Below are 18000 nucleotides of genomic sequence, written 5' to 3' on the forward strand. Positions count from 1 at the left end.
CTGGTCCATATCAGCCTCACAAAGCAGCGCACACTTACACGGAGAAGTTGATTTTCTCTGTCTGTTTTATCTGATTTGGAAGCACTTAGAAACAGCTCTAAGTCTCCTCTCCATTAAAAGGACGTGGGGGGAAACTCAGCCGGTGTGATAACCGCTACCTCTCAACATCCAACATCTGGCTATTGTTGTTAAATCTGCTTTAAAGCATCTGTGGGTCATCTGGATTCAAACATTTAGAGAATTGAGGCTCATCTGTTGAGCTTAAGTCACTCCTCTCCTCTTTAGTCTCTCATCAGAATAAAGGCTGCTGTTTCAAACACCTCTGAAAGTGCTGCTTTTTCTAGCTACAATTAAGTCAACACAACCATGTCTGCATGTGTGTGCACATACATAAGCAAAAAACTACTGATTCTTGGTTACTTTACCGTTAAACTTCCCTTTATTTCACTACCATCACTTCACTCAGAAGTTGCCTGCATCTCAGCGAGAGCTCACAGGACCTGTTAAGTCAAGCTCTTCCCCCATAAGCTCTGCTATGCAGTGTTCTATGAAATGAGCATTTACAGTAAGTGGTTGATTTATTGTTGTTTCATAATCTGGGTTTATGTCTTGTTCTGCAAAAAGCCTTTTTAAAAAGGCTTTGGCTGGCGGTCAGGGCAGAGGCACATCCGGCATTAACCCAGTGACTGACCGCTGCCTGAAGGGACTCCAGCATGACCATCTAAAGAGGAGCCAGAAACTATTTAGCAAGGAAGGGTCAAAGGGTCAAAATGGTATGACTTGTGGATGAGAAACCACAGTTTGTCCTTTTTATGTTTCTGTTTTTGTACAGATTAAACAACTATTATATTAAGTGTTATTTAGTGAGCTTTAAAGGTGCTTTCACAAGCCACAGTCAGTGAATATGACACTTTTGGTTTGTTTTCTACTTAGTCTGGTTCGGTTTCAAAGTGCACAAATTAAAGCGGACCAAATAAGAAAATGGATTTGCTGAGGGGTGTGTACGAAGGAGCGAATTTATCTTTTTCGTCTCGAGAGCTGCCACTTTTATGCAGGGGAACTTTGATATATTGCTGTCAACGTTTTTTCACTTTGACCCGGCACTGATGACCTACTGAATCCCTTCTCCTTCAGTTTATCTCCAGTGACTTTATAAATGTCATCAGACTTCTGCAGAAGTCCAGGTCTGTCCTCTCCCACTCATGTTAACCTGTTATTTACATGTGTCCATCTCAACAAATGCAGCGCAGGCAGCCTGCTTTTTGGTCTTGCAAACGGTCTCGTACCGTAGAACGTTCACTGCGTTCACAACTTCCCGAACGAACCGCACCAGAGGTCAATTAAAACGGACTAAATACTGGCTTGTGAAAGGGACCTTAGAGGTGCTGGAAGGCCAATTTTGTTCCCTTAGGACAGAGCCAGGCTATAGCTGTTTCCCCATACTTTAAGCTAAGCTAACCGCCTCCTGGCTCTTCAATCAATCTTCTCATCTCACTCTAATCTAACATAGCTTTTTATATTTTATCATATCAACTTAATTACATCTGTAGAGTCTGTCCGACATTGTGTATAACTCCGAATTTTTACCTCAGACAAATTACACTTCCCTTAATTATTGCATGTTAACAATGGGCAGTGAAGTTGATATTATATTTTACTGGGTTATAGCTGCAGATCAGCAGATCTGCTCCCAGCCATTTGTCTCTAATTACAGTGTGCTGGAAGCCTCTGCAGAGAATGTAAGTCAGTGTGGAAATGAGTGCTTAAGAAATGACTGTATGAGATGGCCTGAAGGCATCGAGCTCTCTGCAGGGACGCTGCGGTTAGCCACTTAACCTGGTTACCTGCTCACACGGATCCCACCAATCAGGGACGAATGAAGAACACTTATTGTAATGTTGGACTGGTATTTGTATCACTATTAATACTGAATACAAACACAAATGAGTACATCCTTTACCATCCGAGACAGGGAGTAAAGGAGGGAGAGGTGGTGAATGAAAAGGAGTCTTACTGGAGTCTTGCTGGGCCCAACTGGCCATGTAAAGAATCGGGCCGTCCTGCCTGTCAGATGGCGGCTGGCTGGAGAAACCCGGGAGTGAGAGCTGCTGTCTTCTCGTTAGATAATCCCTCCAGCACACAGCGGCAGCGGGGGGGCCTGTTAAAGAGAGCCAGCGCTGATGGATATCTGTCTGTATTTATCTGCTGCTAATGAGCGCTGCTTAGATGCCCACCGAGCTGGAACGTGGGCATGAGAGAAGTAAATACTGGAGGAAAAGACTTTAATGTGAGATTGATTCTGCAGGATATGAATAGTTCATTTGTTTGTTTTCCTCTCGTCATGCAAATATATGTTTGAGGGCTTTTTTTTTTTTTTAAATACTGCTCTTTAAAATCACACACATTTGTCACACTACAAAATAGGGCTGGGATGATACGCCTATCTCCTGATTCGATACTATCACGATACTACCGATTCGATATGTATTGCAATTTTATATTACGATTTATTTTTGTTAAGGTTTTTTAACACTACACCATGGGAAAAAAGTTTAATCTTACACTTCTAGGGAAAATATCTAAATTGATACAGTAAAAATGTTTGATTTTCAGCATGTATGTAGTCAGAGATGTCCTGAAGTCAAATATATCAGTCATTGTCAGGAATTATTTATTACATTTTTTCCAGCTACCCAAAAAAATCAAATAAATCCCTCACAATTTAGTGGTATTTTATTTTAATTTTACAAGGGACATGTAATGTTTTATACTTCTGGTGAATATAATCCAATTAAATCTTATTTCGACATATATATTTTGTATATACAGTTCCCTTTGTAACGTCTTATTGTGAAAACCGGACATAGTCACACGTGTATACTTCCGCTAACTTCGCCAAGTCCGTCTCTAGCTCTCCCGTCAGCTCCGTTCTCTTTATACATCCATGGTCAGCTCCATCGCGGCCGTTTGAATGCATTTAACATAAATGTCAGTATATGGGTGCGCTACAGTTGTAGAGTCGGCAGATTTGTCCACGGAGATGAGAGTGACGGCTGGCTTGACCGCACGTTACCGCAATACGATAACGTTTCCTGTCCATGACAGAGTTAGCATGCAGCTTTAGCCGTGATGTCTAGCTCTGCTTTTCGTGGCAATGTGTGAAACCCAAAGTGTTTCCATACTTTACTGTATATGTCGTGTTTACCACTTTGGATTTAACATGTGGTCAGGTCGTATCCACGCAGACCCACCGCCGTTTTCCACTTTCTCCTCTTGGCTCGTTGCGGCCGGCTGAAGTTTGTTTTGGTTGACGGATACGGAATGGATATGACGTCACGTTACTCAGACTACAACAATAAAAGCGGTAACTTTTTTCTACCTCCGCAAAGTATCCCTTTAAATACTACTCAAAATCACACACATTTGTTACACTATAAAACGAGTACAGCCCGCATCATGGTGAGATCGACTGTGATGGTTTATGTGTGTGTTTTGAGTGTGTTTTTCTTGCCTCGAGGTCCTGCCGCACACCCCCCACTCAGCAGAAGAGCCCTTTGGCAGAGATCTGACTCTACATGAATATGAATGAGGAGGTAACACACAGGGGAGAGCCGGGGAATCTGATGACAGTGCAGGAAAAGACCAGAGCATCTACGGGGATGTATGACTTCTCAGCCCTGCCACTGATATGATAAAGTGGCTGAATTTGAATACGTGTGTGTGTGTGTGTGTGTGCGTGTGTGTGTGTGTGTGTCTCGCCTCAGAGTGTGTCCCGTCAGATGGATATGAATAATGTATTGATAGCCAGCCCCCTGTGGTAGTCCATACAATCTCGCCTGTGTGTGTGTTGTGTTTAGCCGGCCCAGCTGGCAGGGTCACAGGGGATGCACACACATTATGTCACAGTCCCTTGAGAGGTGTGGGTGCATGTTCCCTTTTCACCATCAATCAGCAGAGCAAACTGTTTAACAACAACAATGAGGCAGTTAAGAGGCCCCTCGGTTCATGCCAGAAGTGGTGATAATTACCTAAACATGAAGTTGTCACTCTTCCTCTCCCTGCATCTGCCCCTTTTGACTGGGTGCCGAGTCGAGCGTGACTCGCTCACAAGTGAGACAGACAGTAATTGGTGAGATTGATTTTTAAAAGCTTATTCATTTGACCTGCGCCGTGTCCATATGGAGCCTTTTCATTAAGCTTGATAAATGCCTCAATGAGTTTCCTGATGCTCTCGTAATCGTTTCATTTCCTCTCCCAATACCTCTTCTTTCTCTTTGTAAAATTCAACTGAATTCACCTCTTTCTGCTAAAAGGGATGGTCAAACACGCCTCCTGTCAAAGTGTCAGCAGGTCTGGTTGAAGAAGCCAAATGCCTCACACTGCCTGTCCTAAAAGCATTTATTTATCTTTCCACACCTTAAAGACTTTCACTAAAACATCTGTTATGTCAACCTAAATGCTTTACATGCAGCATGTGAGCAAACAGAAATGAAATGAGAGTCTAAGCCAGCCGTTCTCCTTAAGAGGCCTCTTTTCTATCATTGAGTAAACTGACAAACCCTGACTAAGTGACATTTTATGGATATTTCATATTATATTCAACGCATAACAATAACAGTACAGAACAACTGATAAACTGTTTAATTAAATCAAAGAGTGAACGCAAGAAGTTTGTGTAAAACGAGCAATTTGGATGAAATTTGAGCAGATTATTTCCTGTGAATATTCCATCAGACATGAGTTTTCTTGTTATTTTTAGGAACTTTTAAATCTGTTTCATGTATTTTTTTTATTATTATTATTATTTTTTAACAATCATACTTACTTATTAGGCTTCTTTTTTGACAATGTTTTATTCTCCCTGATGCTTGGCCATTGGTCTATTAGCTCTCTGGTTGTTACTCATTTAATTATTTGTTAATGTAAAATCGATAGAAGTAGCCAGCAAAGTTACATATTGCACATCTGAAAGGCCTTTTATTTTATATTAAATGTTGCATAGGATGGTGAAACATAAATTAATAATATTTGAGAGCACTGAAAATAGGAGTATACAGTAGCAATCCTCTGTAACAATTCACCAAAACCCTCAGTGAACAACATATTGGAGGTCACTGTCTCTGCAGGAGCTGGTGAGATGTGAGGCCCGCTGGCACCTTGTTTCTATGACCCTTAACCTATAACAGTTAGCCCTCCATTGATTTCTGCTTTCTCCTCAGCTTAAGTGCCAGCTACAATAAACAGAGTTTTCCTGGTTTGATAGTGAAAGGGATGCACTGGGAAGGTTGAGAAGAGACAGCAAAGAAACAATCCTTGCAGAGAAAGAGGATATTTGGTGGCAACACATCTAAGCTGCAGGACATTTAAACTGAAACTTCATTAATGAGAATGAATAAGAAGAGTAATAACAAGAGGGCAAACATTATTTTTTCGTTTATATTTGCGTTGCATAGAAGAGAATTTTGTGATATTAGCTGCAAAGTTCAAATGTGGCACAAATGAGTTCTTTATTAGCGCTGAGCAGGCTTGCAAAAACAGACTCGCTCCCACAGAGTCGCATATAGCCTTGAAACACAGAAACTAATCGATGATATTGATCAGTGTGTTTCATATCGGCCCCTGTAATCCATCAAGCTAACAGTGTGGGATAGGCCTAATTTATATCATCTGAAAGGTGTAATCAAAGATGAATGAACCCCAGCGTGATAGAAATGTGCACTGGGTCATAATTTCTACCACTGTGAGTGATGGTGGGAAACAACAGAGGCGGCGGAAAATAGGTGGAATTAAACACAAGGTTTGAGCAGCCCAGCAGAGCGAGCATGTGTGGCACCAACATGATCTGAATATAAACCTTTTTATTAGGTTTGTACAATATGATACAACATAAATAATATAATAAATAAATTAGGGATGTCAAAGTTAACGCGGTAATAACACATTAACGCAAATTTGTTTTAAAGCCACTAATTTCTTTAACACATTAATGAAACTTGTGAGTTTTAGGTTGTAGCGGGCTCAATTTTAAAGCTAGAATGAAGATACAGGAAACATATGAAACTAGAAAACCTAATGAATCATCTAATGTCATATTAGCTTGTCACTAAGGAGGCTAAATAACACTATATTTTGGTGAGGAAAAACTGTCATGGCCATTTTCAAAGGGGTCCCTTGACCTCTGACCTCAAGATATGTGAATGTTAATGGGTTCTATGGGTACCCACGAGTCTCCCCTTTGCAGGTACATTTTGAACAGATAAAAAATGTGCGATTAATTTGCAATCAACTATGGACAATCATGCGATTAAATATTTTAATCAATTGACAGCCCTAAAATAGATGCATAGAGGGTGAATAATAACAAAGAAATGTCATATGCAAACTGTTCTTTTGGATTTCCATAAATGTTTTCGATACATATACAGTACTAAAACAGACAGTTTTACTTCACATTAAAAATCTTGCAAAGTATATATGTATAAAATTTTGTATTAAAATTAGTTTTCCCAGCTAATTTCAAGATCTCTTTTTTATCTTGAAAGGCCTCAATATTACATCTTATGTCAAGAAATCTTACTAAGCGAATTTTTACTTGTTCCACTGCCAGCTTTTTTACACATTACAAGCAAAAACACCTTGCAGTTATTGTTTTAAACTTATTTTTGAAGTGGCCTTTAGCAGTTTCATTCGCCTGAGGCCTCCCATCAAAAGCTCAGCCAAACTTATTAAATCACAAGATACAATAACACCATGAGGCAAACATGTATGTAATGACTGTATATTATCCTTATTAGTTATGAGTGTTGTTATAAGCTAAAACTTTAACAATAGCTTTATCCATTGTGCAATAGGGAAGCTCGTGTACATGTGACAACGTAGGCTGACCCAGAGGGTGAAAGATGGCGGCGAGGAGCTTCTAGAGTAGCCGTGAAGAGGGAGAGAGAGGAGCTGTAAATATATGTGTAAATATATATAAATGTTTCCTTTTAAAAAGCCACTTAAGAACTCCAACCCTTTAAATAAGGCCAGGAATAATCTGTTTCCTTCGTTGCGGTAGATCCAGCAGGGATTTGCAGAAACATTCGGCAGTGACACAGATCTACATAATCATTTTAAGTTTCTACCCGCTCCTTCCAATGATTCTCCTGCTGTCACTTTAGATACCGCTAAAACTGATTTGGGCTCCCTAATCTCCCAGTATTTCTTAGACTTTAAAAATCTCTAATATTATAAGGAGATTATTTCATTTATAATTGATTGAGTGCATTTGCCGGAGTGCCACTTCAAAGTTGCTGAATTAAAGATGCATTTAAGAAGCCTGGTGCCGGGCGCTGTGAGTCGCAGGGTGGGGTGGGAGGTTGCGTTGGGGGGGGAGGAGAGGATGGTGGAGGAGGGGGTTTTGGGAACGGTGGTGGGGGGAGGCTTGTGTCTTCTCGGTGGAGCGAGCAGGGCTGATCCGTGGAGATTTCTTAAAATGGGCTCTCGCAAAGTGCCTCGCTCAGAGAAGGCATCGGAGGACACTAGCCAATGGCAGCGGGCCAGCAGTGGTGGAAATGCGTGTCTGTGTTGGTAAGAGGTGGCTGCTCTCGCTACTTCCTCAGAGATACTGCGTCAAGTCCTGTCCATCCTCGGAGTTCCTCTGAGAACACATCAAGAGGATGAATCCCAGGTGAAGTCCGCTTTACCTGTAAGAGACTTTACCCCGAATATCTTCCTTTCCACTCAAGTGAAACCACGCCGGAGAGCCAAAAAGTGTAAGTTTTTCAAAAGCCTTTTTTTCTTAAGCTCTATCTTTGCACACAGGACCCTAAAATCTCCACAGGCCGTAGCTCAAATATGAAGCTCCCCCTTTTCCAAGCTGAACCCTATTCAGGAGTCAGCCTCCTCATTGGCTTACCAACGCCTGCAACTCCCATTGGACCACTTTGAGGGTCTTCATTAACGCAGAGAGAGAGATAGAGAGTCTTTAAATAAAATCCCCCCCCCCCCAGCTCGAAAAGAACAGGAAGAAGATATGGCCTATTGGAGAGCTCAGGCCTATTGGAGTGCTTAGTTCTGACTAAATGAATCTTGACAGTGAGGAGGATGCTCTCCTCCTGCCCAGTATTGTACCAGCCGACTATATACCCCCCCACATATCGCTGCCTTAGATGCTTCCCCTCCCCCCCATCCACCACCACCACGGCCCAACCACATCATAATCCTCTTAACGCTCTGCCTTATTAACCACTCATCTAAATGACATGAAAGCAACCGGCTGGAGAGAGCGGAGAAAAAAAAAGTAAATTATTTCCCCTGGAATAAAGTCCTGGCCCTTTCACCATACACTACTTTGTATTTCACATTTGATTATGTGACAAGTGTATCTAAGTCTGCTCGGGGCTCAAGAGAAATGTATTTCAGAGCCCATCAGGCACAGCAAATTTAAAAGAGGGGTCCAACGTGCCCTGTATATGCACATACACACTGTGTCACATTAACACACACACACACACACAGCTAAATTGAATTCCAATTAAGACGATTCCACAGATGATGAATAAATGGATGATCCATTTGGCTCACTTTTTCAATTGAAGAAACTGTGATCCCTCTTACCCCCGGAGGAATCCACTCATTAGGGTCCGTTTTTTTAATTAAGGACTCAGTTTCCATTTACCCACATTCGCCCTCGCGCCCTTCATCGCCACCCTGCCTATACAACCTGGTGAACCTTTGTAATACTCGATACCACCACCTGTAAATTAAAACATTTGACCCAGTTTTTGCTCCAGAGGTAATAGAGGTTTGTCCCTGTGTGCATTCACATGCCGAGGCTTACGCAGAACTAACAGAGGGAGAATGACTTAGGGAGTTGGTTACACACACACATGCATGCTCTGTTAGGTCTCTGGTCGAGTGTTAAACAAGTGTGAAGGAGTTTTGTTTAAGACTGACATGGCTGCAAGAGCCAAGAGTGCAGGACACACTGACAGGAGGTGCAGGTAACTCGTGGAAGTAAAATAATATGGTTCTAACAAACACAGGGCTTTCATCCAGGACACCGCTGTTCGTGTCCCGTGCGTTAACTAGTAGTTTTAAGCCAGCGTTAACGATGTGTTTACTGCGACCGTGAAGTGAAGCCAAGGTGGTTTGACAAAGCGTCAGTATGTGACGAGTTGGGATGAGAACGTGTTGGATATTCACAGCACTGTGTATACTGTCTGACTCTGGTACATGAACAAATCTAGCGAGTCCCGAAGCTCCCAAGTGGTCTCTTCAGTATTCTTTGGCGAGTGGGGGGACAGCGAGTACGATAGCTAATATTAGCAGCAGCTAAGTCAAGTCAGGTTGAAGATACAGGTTTCCTCCAGGGGAAACGTATGTCAGTCAGTCACCAGCTGCAATTTGAGCTTTGTCGCATAGAGCAAGGTATACAGTACATTTCCCAAAGGAGTTGGTGGGGACCAAAACAGAGCTAAAAGGAGAGTGAATATTGAACCTACATTCAACAGGTCCCATAAATAGTGGCAGTAGCTCTGCGGGTCGTCCTTTAACTGCAAGGTTGGTGGTTCGATTCCCCGGCTCCTACTGCCCGCATGTCGAAGTTTCCTTGGGCGAGACGCCGAACCCCAAGTTGCTCCCCGAGTGCTTTACAGCACCACACTGCTCCTAAAGATGGGTTAAATGCAGAGCTCAGATTTCAAGTATTTACCTGTATGTACTGTATATGACGAATCTAATATAGTTTGAGTTTGTCATATGAACTAGGTGATAATAAGCCAATGTTGTGTTTATAGCTTGTCGCTCAGCCATCAAGTGGCCAAAAAATTTATTATTGCAGGTTTAAAGAAACAATTCATTTCAATTGTCCGGCACTCTTCATAAAGGTGAAAAAAAGTTTTCACCTCGCCTGTACAGTAGGTTTGGTGGCATATTCCCCACACGGCTTTCATTCATCACATCATTTAACAAAACATCCTCTGTTATATTCAGTAAACTCTCTGTTTATCTCGCCTGCTTTAAAGGAGCAGTGTGTAAGATTTAGCGGCATCTAGCGGTGAGGTTGCAGGTTGCAACTGGCTGAAACTTCTCCCCCCTGTGCTAAGCTTGTAGGGGAACTACCGTGGCTGACGTGAAAACACGAATGGCCTTATCTAGAGCCAGTGTTTGGTTTGTCCGTTCTGGGCTACTGTAGAAACATGGCGGCCGGCTCCTTGAAGAGGACCCGCTCTGTATGTAGAAATAAACAGCTCATTCAAAGGTAACGAAAACACAACGTTTCCTATTTTCAGCTGATTATACACAAAAAAAAAAAAAACATACGTATGCATTTTATATTCCATTTATAGATCTCCCGAAATGCTACACATTGTTCCTTTAAAATGAAGTGCTAATTCTTAGATCTTAACACAGACTCAATAACTCAACATGTCTCTCCGTGATGGCCAGGTGCCATAGAATTGGATTAAGCTCACCCTGGACAAAAACACAGTTTAGTCCAATTTAAATGCAGCCATTCACCGTGTCTCTCAGACAACGAAACTGGGTAAGAGAAGACTGCACTCATCATTAATAAAAACATTTCCAAAATCTGCTAAATTACTGCTTGTCTTAAAAGACACGTACGTCTTCTTTATTGCCCAACAGCTGTCCAGGTTTTAAATTCCTCATGTACTTCCTGTCTCTCTTAAGCCAGTGTGTGGACTGTATTATCATGGCTGTGACAGAATCTCACACCAGGACCATAAATGACTCCTCTGGGTCCAAGTCTGGATCCCACTAGTGCTGCTCTCAGCCAGAATGAGCATCACGTCACCAACGATCAATAAGTGATAGCTTTGGCTGTTATACAGTGCAATAAACTTCTAATCTTTCTATTCACGATTAAAGTATTAGACTTTCAGAGTAAGAATCAGAGCGAATAAACACATTTTTAAATAAATATTGTAGATCAGACGGAAAACTGGTTTAACAGGCTGTTCTCCTCAGGTTTTCTCTGTTGGTATCACTTCAGCATGAAATACAGCACTGGTCTGTGTTTGGACCTGCTGAGATAAAACGCAGCTGAAATTTGTCTTTCCTTTTACTCCCCTAAAGTGAACACCGTACTCCTGTTAGGTTGACTAAAGACACCATGTCCAGGGCTTTGTAAGGTCTGTTTGGTTTCCCCACATCTTGTTTTCTTGTGGCTCCTCAGCACTCTAAGTCCTTTTCAGGGAGTTTATGAGGGCCCGCCTGGTGGAGAGAAAGCCTTGGCTGTGTTTGCTTTGGGAATAGTCTCCTGACAGGGTGCTAAAGGAGCATGTCAGAGCACGGGTCCCAAAGTGTTTGGGTAAAGAGAGCCGCTACCTCTTGCCACTGAGGAATCCGCCCTTCTTCGGTAATCTGTCACACCTCCTTCCAAATAAAATGGCTCAGAGATTTTCACACAAGTCTGTCAGGGTTAATATTTACCCCTGCCCTCTGGTCAAGAGGGAGAGAGAGAGGCAGACAGAGGGGGGGAGGATGTGGGTGAGTTGGGTTTTTGAGGCAGGGAGTCATCTCTCATGTCTTTACAGCCGGACCTGACAAGGTGATAAAATACTGACAGACAAGATTTTTCCTCAGTTGATGCTCATGCTCACTTAGAAAGATCTGATAGGTCATTTGTTTTGTTTACAGATATAATTTTAGAGAAATGAATACATTATAAAACTTTAAAGCTGCAGTCTGAAATTTGTGGGAAAATATACTTTCTTGCATTTTTGCCAAGAGTTTGATGAGAAGATTGATACGACTCATATTTGTCTGCAACCCGATCTCACGGGAAGGCGTATAAATAGCACGACATTCCTTGTGTCATGAGGACGCATTTAAGGCTTTTCACGTGTCATTTGTACACCACGTAAAAAAACTACGGTAATGTCCGCAGTTAGGTTTAGGCAACAAAACCACTTAGTTGGGTTTAGGAAAAACATCATAGTTGGGCTTAAAATCAGTACGTAAACTAAGTACAATACATACAAAAACAATGTAACATACAGTATGTACAGAAAACCCGTCATAAATGTCACTAAACAAACCCGTCTCAAACGTCACTAACGTAACTTACAAAACAAAACAACGGTCTCAAACACCGGTCTCCTGGTTAAAAGTCCTGTGTTTGTTGGACACATCCAACTCCCCTCCTGCCCACCAAGTGGTCTTTCTCGCTTTTTATTCTACATCACTAGCTCTTACCGCTGCATATTTATGTGGTCAGCACAGGTACAGACTACATGGCGTACAGATGACACGCCAAAAGCCATAAAGGCGTTCTTATTGCACGCTAAATGCCTTGCGCATTATCGTGTCATTCATACTCCTTTTCCTGCGAACAGGCTGCTGTCTGAAGCTGCAGCCAACAGATCGTTTGCTTATCTTAGCATAGAGACCGAAAGCAGGGGTAAACAGCTCTGTCTAAAGGTAAAAAAGCACCTCTAAAACTCACTAATTAACACGTTATATCTTGTTTGTTTAATCTGTACAAAAACTGAAGCGTTAACGCGACAACATGTGGACAATTTCTTGGCCAAGAGCTCTGACTTTATGAAGTCTCCAGTGGTTGCATGTTAATGAGCTTTAGAGATGCAGATTCTACCTTCGGACAGACCCAGGCTTTCTGCTAAGCTAACTGTCTCCTGGCTCCATCTTCATATTTAATGGACAGATATACGAGTGGTATCAATCTACTCATCTAACTCTCTCAAGAGAGCAACTCAAGTCCATTTCCCAGGATGTCAAGCTATTCCTTTAAACGGTTCCAACAAATGCAGCCTATTATTCTTTCCAAGTGAATAGAGATATATTTTTCATAAAGGTGATAAAACTCCCTTCTATCAGTTTCTGTGTCTGTCACAGGCTGTCAAACACGTGTGGCGGTGGGTGAACTGGGGGAGTCGCTGCAGGAGAGTAAAGGAGGAAGGAGCTGGTGGGGCGGAGGGGAGGAGGCGAGGGGATTTAGCGTGGCCTGTCGGAGGGCTAATTCCTGTGCTGGCGTTGGAGCTCCTCAGCTCCGCCGTGGCTCAGATATTCAGATTTGGGCTGGGCTGCCATGTGGGCTCGAAGATACTCCGCAGCCGGCTCCTCCCCCGCTCTATTCAGGGCCTGCGAGGAGCCTTGGGATGGCGTTAAAAAAGGAGATTAAGTTTCCTCCAGAGAGCAAAGCTTCTTAAGGGGGTATCTGTGTGCCTCTCAGCCGCCTGGTCAGTGAGGGATGCGCGAGGGGGGCCTCGCCATGAACTCCGCTGAGACAACGGGGGGGCGGGGTGACACATAAGAGGTGGGGGCAAGGAACGCAGGGAGGCTGACCTGACTCCCACCCCATGACTGGCTCCACCCTGACCCCTGTTACCAGCTCAAGTGTCGATATCAAATCAGATTCACTGCTTTGGGTGCTACAGCAGAAAGGATCCGGGATGGTATCACCTTAGAGGATTTTGCTTTTGTTTGTCTGTCTTATACTATCATATAATGTCATTTTAGAGGGTGTCTCAGGGGTTTTGCGAGCATGACCGTGCATATGTGCTTTTGAGTATGTGAGGGAGATACAGTGTGTGTGTGTATACGAGGACAAGTCTCATTCACAGAGCTTAAAAATGTGCTCCAGATGTAGCGGACGGTTGTTTAACACGTGCAAGTGATGCTGAAACACTAGGGCTGTCAATCGATTAAAATATTTAATCACGATTAATCGCATGATTTACCATAGTTAATCGTGATTAATTGCAAATTAATCGCTCATTTTTCAACTTTTCAAAATGTACCTTAAAGCGAGATTTATCAAGTGTTTAATACTCTTATCAACATGGTAGTGGGCAAATATGCTTGCTTTATGCAAATGTATGTATATATTTATTATTGGAAATCAATTATCAACACAAAACAATGACAAATATTGTCCAGAAACCCTCACAGGTACTGCATTTAGCATAAAACAATATGCTCAAATCATAACAAAAACTCAAGCCCAACAGTCGGTGTGTCAGTGTGCTGACTTGACTATGACTTGCCCCAAACTGCATGTGATTATAATAAAGTGGGCATGTCTGTAAAGGGGAGACTCGTGGGTACCCATAGAACCCATTTTCATTCACATATCTTGAGGTCAGAGGTCAAGGGACCCCTTTGAAAATGGCCATGCCAGTTTTTCCTCACCAAAATTTAGTGTACGTTTGGAGCGTTATTAGCCTCCTTAGCGACAAGCTAGTATGACATGATTGGTACCAATGGATTCCTTACGTTTTCTTCACTGTAGCTTTAAAACTGAGCCCGCTACAAACTAAACATCACAAGTTGCATTAATGTGTTGAAGAAATTAGTGGCGAATTTGCTTTAAAGAGTTATTATCGCGTTAACTTTGACAGCGTTATCAAACACACAACGTCTCTCTCCGCTGTGGGAGTATAAACACACTAACACAGACCAAGCAGAATGTACATATAGACATTAGAAACTGTCTTTTGTGGTGGATTTGACTTCTGAAAAATGATCTGAATAGCATCAATCAGGGGTTTGGATTAGATCAGAAGCACCCAGGCGTCTATTACACTTCTGATATTAGATCATTAGGTGGCAGATTTATAAGTATTGTACATTCGGACCTATGAAGTGAAGTTAAAATCTACCCTTCAAAAGGCTTTAATTCGTTCCTTTGAATCAAAAAGAGCTGGGGCGCCAAAGCAGAGAGGCAAAAAGCCTTACACATTCCTTTATTTGATTAGCAATACTGATGACGGGGTTGAATGAGAGGGGGAAAAAAAAATCTAATGACTTCTTCTTCAGCTTTGTATCGCTGCTGAAAAAAGCCTTATCTGCTCTATTCAGCAGTGGTCTCTCCTGGGAAGCGAGGATCACTGTGCTGAGGGACTGTCAGGTCCTGCCAATAGCCGTAATGGGCCCTAATTCCACATTAATGCAGTCTAAATGAAGTGTCACGGGAAGATTGATCTGTTGAGGGCGTTGCCTTGATGGAGGTTGTTCTAGTGAGTGGGCGCCTCAGTGGACACCTGGTTACCCTCTGCAACGCCCCAGGGGTCTCATCTGAAGCCTGCGGAGCAACCTGTCACACTCTGCACGCACATTCAAAACAGTCTTAAATATATTTAAACTGTCGTCAGAATGAGTGTAATTTTCTCTGATTCCTGTGAATAAATGCTAGCAGGTATAGAGGGATGTTTTGAAGATTGTCTAATATTTGCTAGGCTGCTTTTGATGAAGGTACATCTTTCGTCTTGTTCTGTTGTCTGACAGGTGCATAGGCCGGATAATGCTGCCAGTGGGAGACTTTGCAGGGAGCTTAAATACAACCAGTCCTCCTACTGTACATATCTAAAACCCCATTTTACTCCTTTCCATTAGTAATTCTTGTCCACAGAAATGGATTTTTATTCACTGTCAAATTTAAACTGCTACTTTTCCTGTATGTAGAGTATTAGGCTAATCGCGCAGTAATTCTACTTTCTGTATGCTTGTCAAAAAAAAAAAATATATCTATATAGCTGGGCAGCCACTTTTGACGAGATCTTTCAAGTTAAGATCCAAGTCAGGTCACTAGTGTCATAATTTGCAATACTTGACAATTTGGAATACTAATTTCTAATATACTTTATATTGAGTAGTGTAGTATCGATACTAGGGCTGTCAAAGTTAACGCAATAATAACACATTAACGCAAATTCGTTTTAACGCACTAATTTCTTTAACGCATTAACGCAACTTGCGATTTTTCGGTTGTAGCTGGCTCAGTTTTAAAAATAGAGTGAAAATACTGGTATCATATGAAACTAGAAAACCTACTGTAAGGAATCCATTGATACCAACAATGTCATACTAAATAACGAAATAAAGCTCGAACCTTATGCTAATTTTGGTGAGGAAAAACCGGCATGGCCATTTCCAAAGGGGTTCCTTGACCTCTGACCTCAAGATATGTGAATGAAAATGGGTTCTATTGGTACCCACGAGTCTCCCCTTTACAGACATGCCCACTTTATGATAATCACATGCAGTTTTGGGGCAAGTCATAGTCAAGTCAGCACACTGACACACTGACAGCTGTTGTTGCCTGTTGGGCTGCAGTTTGTTATAATTTGAGTATATATTTTTTATGCTAAATGCAGTAAACACTTGATAAATCTCGCTTTAAGGTACATTTTGAACAGTTGAAAAATGAACGATTAATTTTCGATTAATCACGATTAACTATGGACAATCATGCGATTAATCGTGATTAAATATTTTAATCGATTGACAGCCCTAGTGTTTCCCTTTAAGGTACATTTTGAACTGTTTTATTTTGTTAAAGTGTATTTCTTTTTTTAAATACAGTAATAACTTTTTCTAAATTATTTAAATTATTTAAACATTATCTTAACACTTATTTTACTTCAATAAAGTTATATTATATTATGGTATATATAGCGCATAACAATGTATATTGTATTATAATAGTTTGTCTTTGTTTTTTTATGAGGGAAAGGGTTCGGGGTCCTTATCCGAATCAAAGTTTGTCCAAATTGTGATTTTGGGCTACACGAATAAAATCAACTTGATAAAATGTATTTATTTTTTTAGGAAAATGTTTTTTAAGAAAAAAAAAAAACAACTAAAGAGGACATTGGCGTACAAAATGTATAAAAATCAGCCACACTCAAACACACAGTGCAGATTGTATTTTACAAAATTTACTTGACTTAATTTATTTTTTGTCACGTGTGGGAGATTCAAATTTCCTCTTGACTCTAATGATTCAAAGTGTGACTTTATAAATCAATAAATGAGGCCTATAGGCCCTTCAAGGTTCTATTTGATGTTTAAATCACATTCATGCAATCGTAACATTCAGCCAAGAGGCTTACAGTACTGGACACACTTCCTTCACATCAAACGGTCTTCCACACTTAATTGGACGCCATAAATGATATTTCATTTAGTTATGGTTGCAGAGGAGCGTTGCAATGCGTGCATCAGCTGCAGAGTGTGTGACTGCAAACATATGCATACTTTATGTGCGCACCTTGGACATTAGAAGCAGCGGGGCCCGGGATGAGCTTCCCGGGTGACCCAGGAGACTGCAGCAAGTGTGTCAATGTCAGTTTGATTAACTCTAATACCGGGGCTTTTGGTTCATGTGGTCAGGTTAATGAAACTCAGTGAGAAGGCACTTTTTCCTGGTTCCCTCCCTGCCAGGAAGCTGCGGGTGATGGGATGAGGTTCAGCAAACTCGCTCCCTCTCTCCCTCAGCGGCCCCCCTCTCCACCAACGGGACGGTCTGATACCCTCTTTAGGCACCGAAGCTGTTGAGATGTATTACTCATCCACCTCCACATCCCTCCTTCTCTAGCCGTCAATTTATATTCTACTGATGAGATAATCAGCTTGTTTACTAATGGAAAGTTTAGGAGATGCTCTTCCTGGCGATCTACAAAGATTTAATGACATCTCCTGAAAGATTGCAACAAAAACAGAAAACTTTTTGTTACATGGATGCACCCTGGAGTCCTGGAAAACTTCCAGCAATACGAATCCAACCAATAAAAAGCTTTCTTCAAACACACGGAATTTAGTTAAGGTTTTTCCCAAGGATTGCCAAGGTTATCGTGACACCAGCTCTTCAAAACCCCAAAGTGTTTCTCCTTGCTCTCTCTTTCTCCGCTGACACAGAAGTAGGGCACACCGGAGAATGAGCAACACAATTGGGAGGCATCCTGTCGCTTTAAGAGGGGGACCCATCTAATCTCTCCCTATCCACTCAGGCCCTGGATTTATAAATTTCCCGCAATCTCGATTCTCAAAGCCGTCTTGATTTTGAGAGTGTGTGTGTCTGCTTGTGAGAGAGGAAGTGTAGGACTGGCAAGAGGTACTATTGGGGGGTTGTGGTTTGTTTGTGCTGTCCTTTAGAAAAAGAGCTTACGAGTTCAGCAGAAGAAACGCGGGGAGCTAATGTGAAGATTTAGGACTTTCTCCGAGGCTTGGCCTCGTCTAAGCTCTGTTTGCTTG

At 41.9% G+C, this 18000-nt stretch overlaps 1 long non-coding RNA gene across 1 annotated transcript in view; it reads right to left on the reverse strand.

Annotated features, from left to right (window-relative positions):
• Positions 1-1646: 1646 nt before the first annotated feature.
• LOC141768598 (uncharacterized) overlaps positions 1647-18000 on the reverse strand; it is a 31632-nt gene continuing 15278 nt past the window's right edge. Inside the window, exon 3 of the long non-coding RNA XR_012594108.1 lies at positions 1647-2158. This is a non-coding gene — a long non-coding RNA (uncharacterized LOC141768598). The remainder of the gene's footprint in view (positions 2159-18000) is intronic.

The sequence above is a fragment of the Sebastes fasciatus genome, chromosome 5, assembly GCF_043250625.1.
Source record: "Sebastes fasciatus isolate fSebFas1 chromosome 5, fSebFas1.pri, whole genome shotgun sequence".
In the NCBI taxonomy this organism is placed as follows: Eukaryota; Metazoa; Chordata; class Actinopteri; order Perciformes; family Sebastidae; genus Sebastes; species Sebastes fasciatus.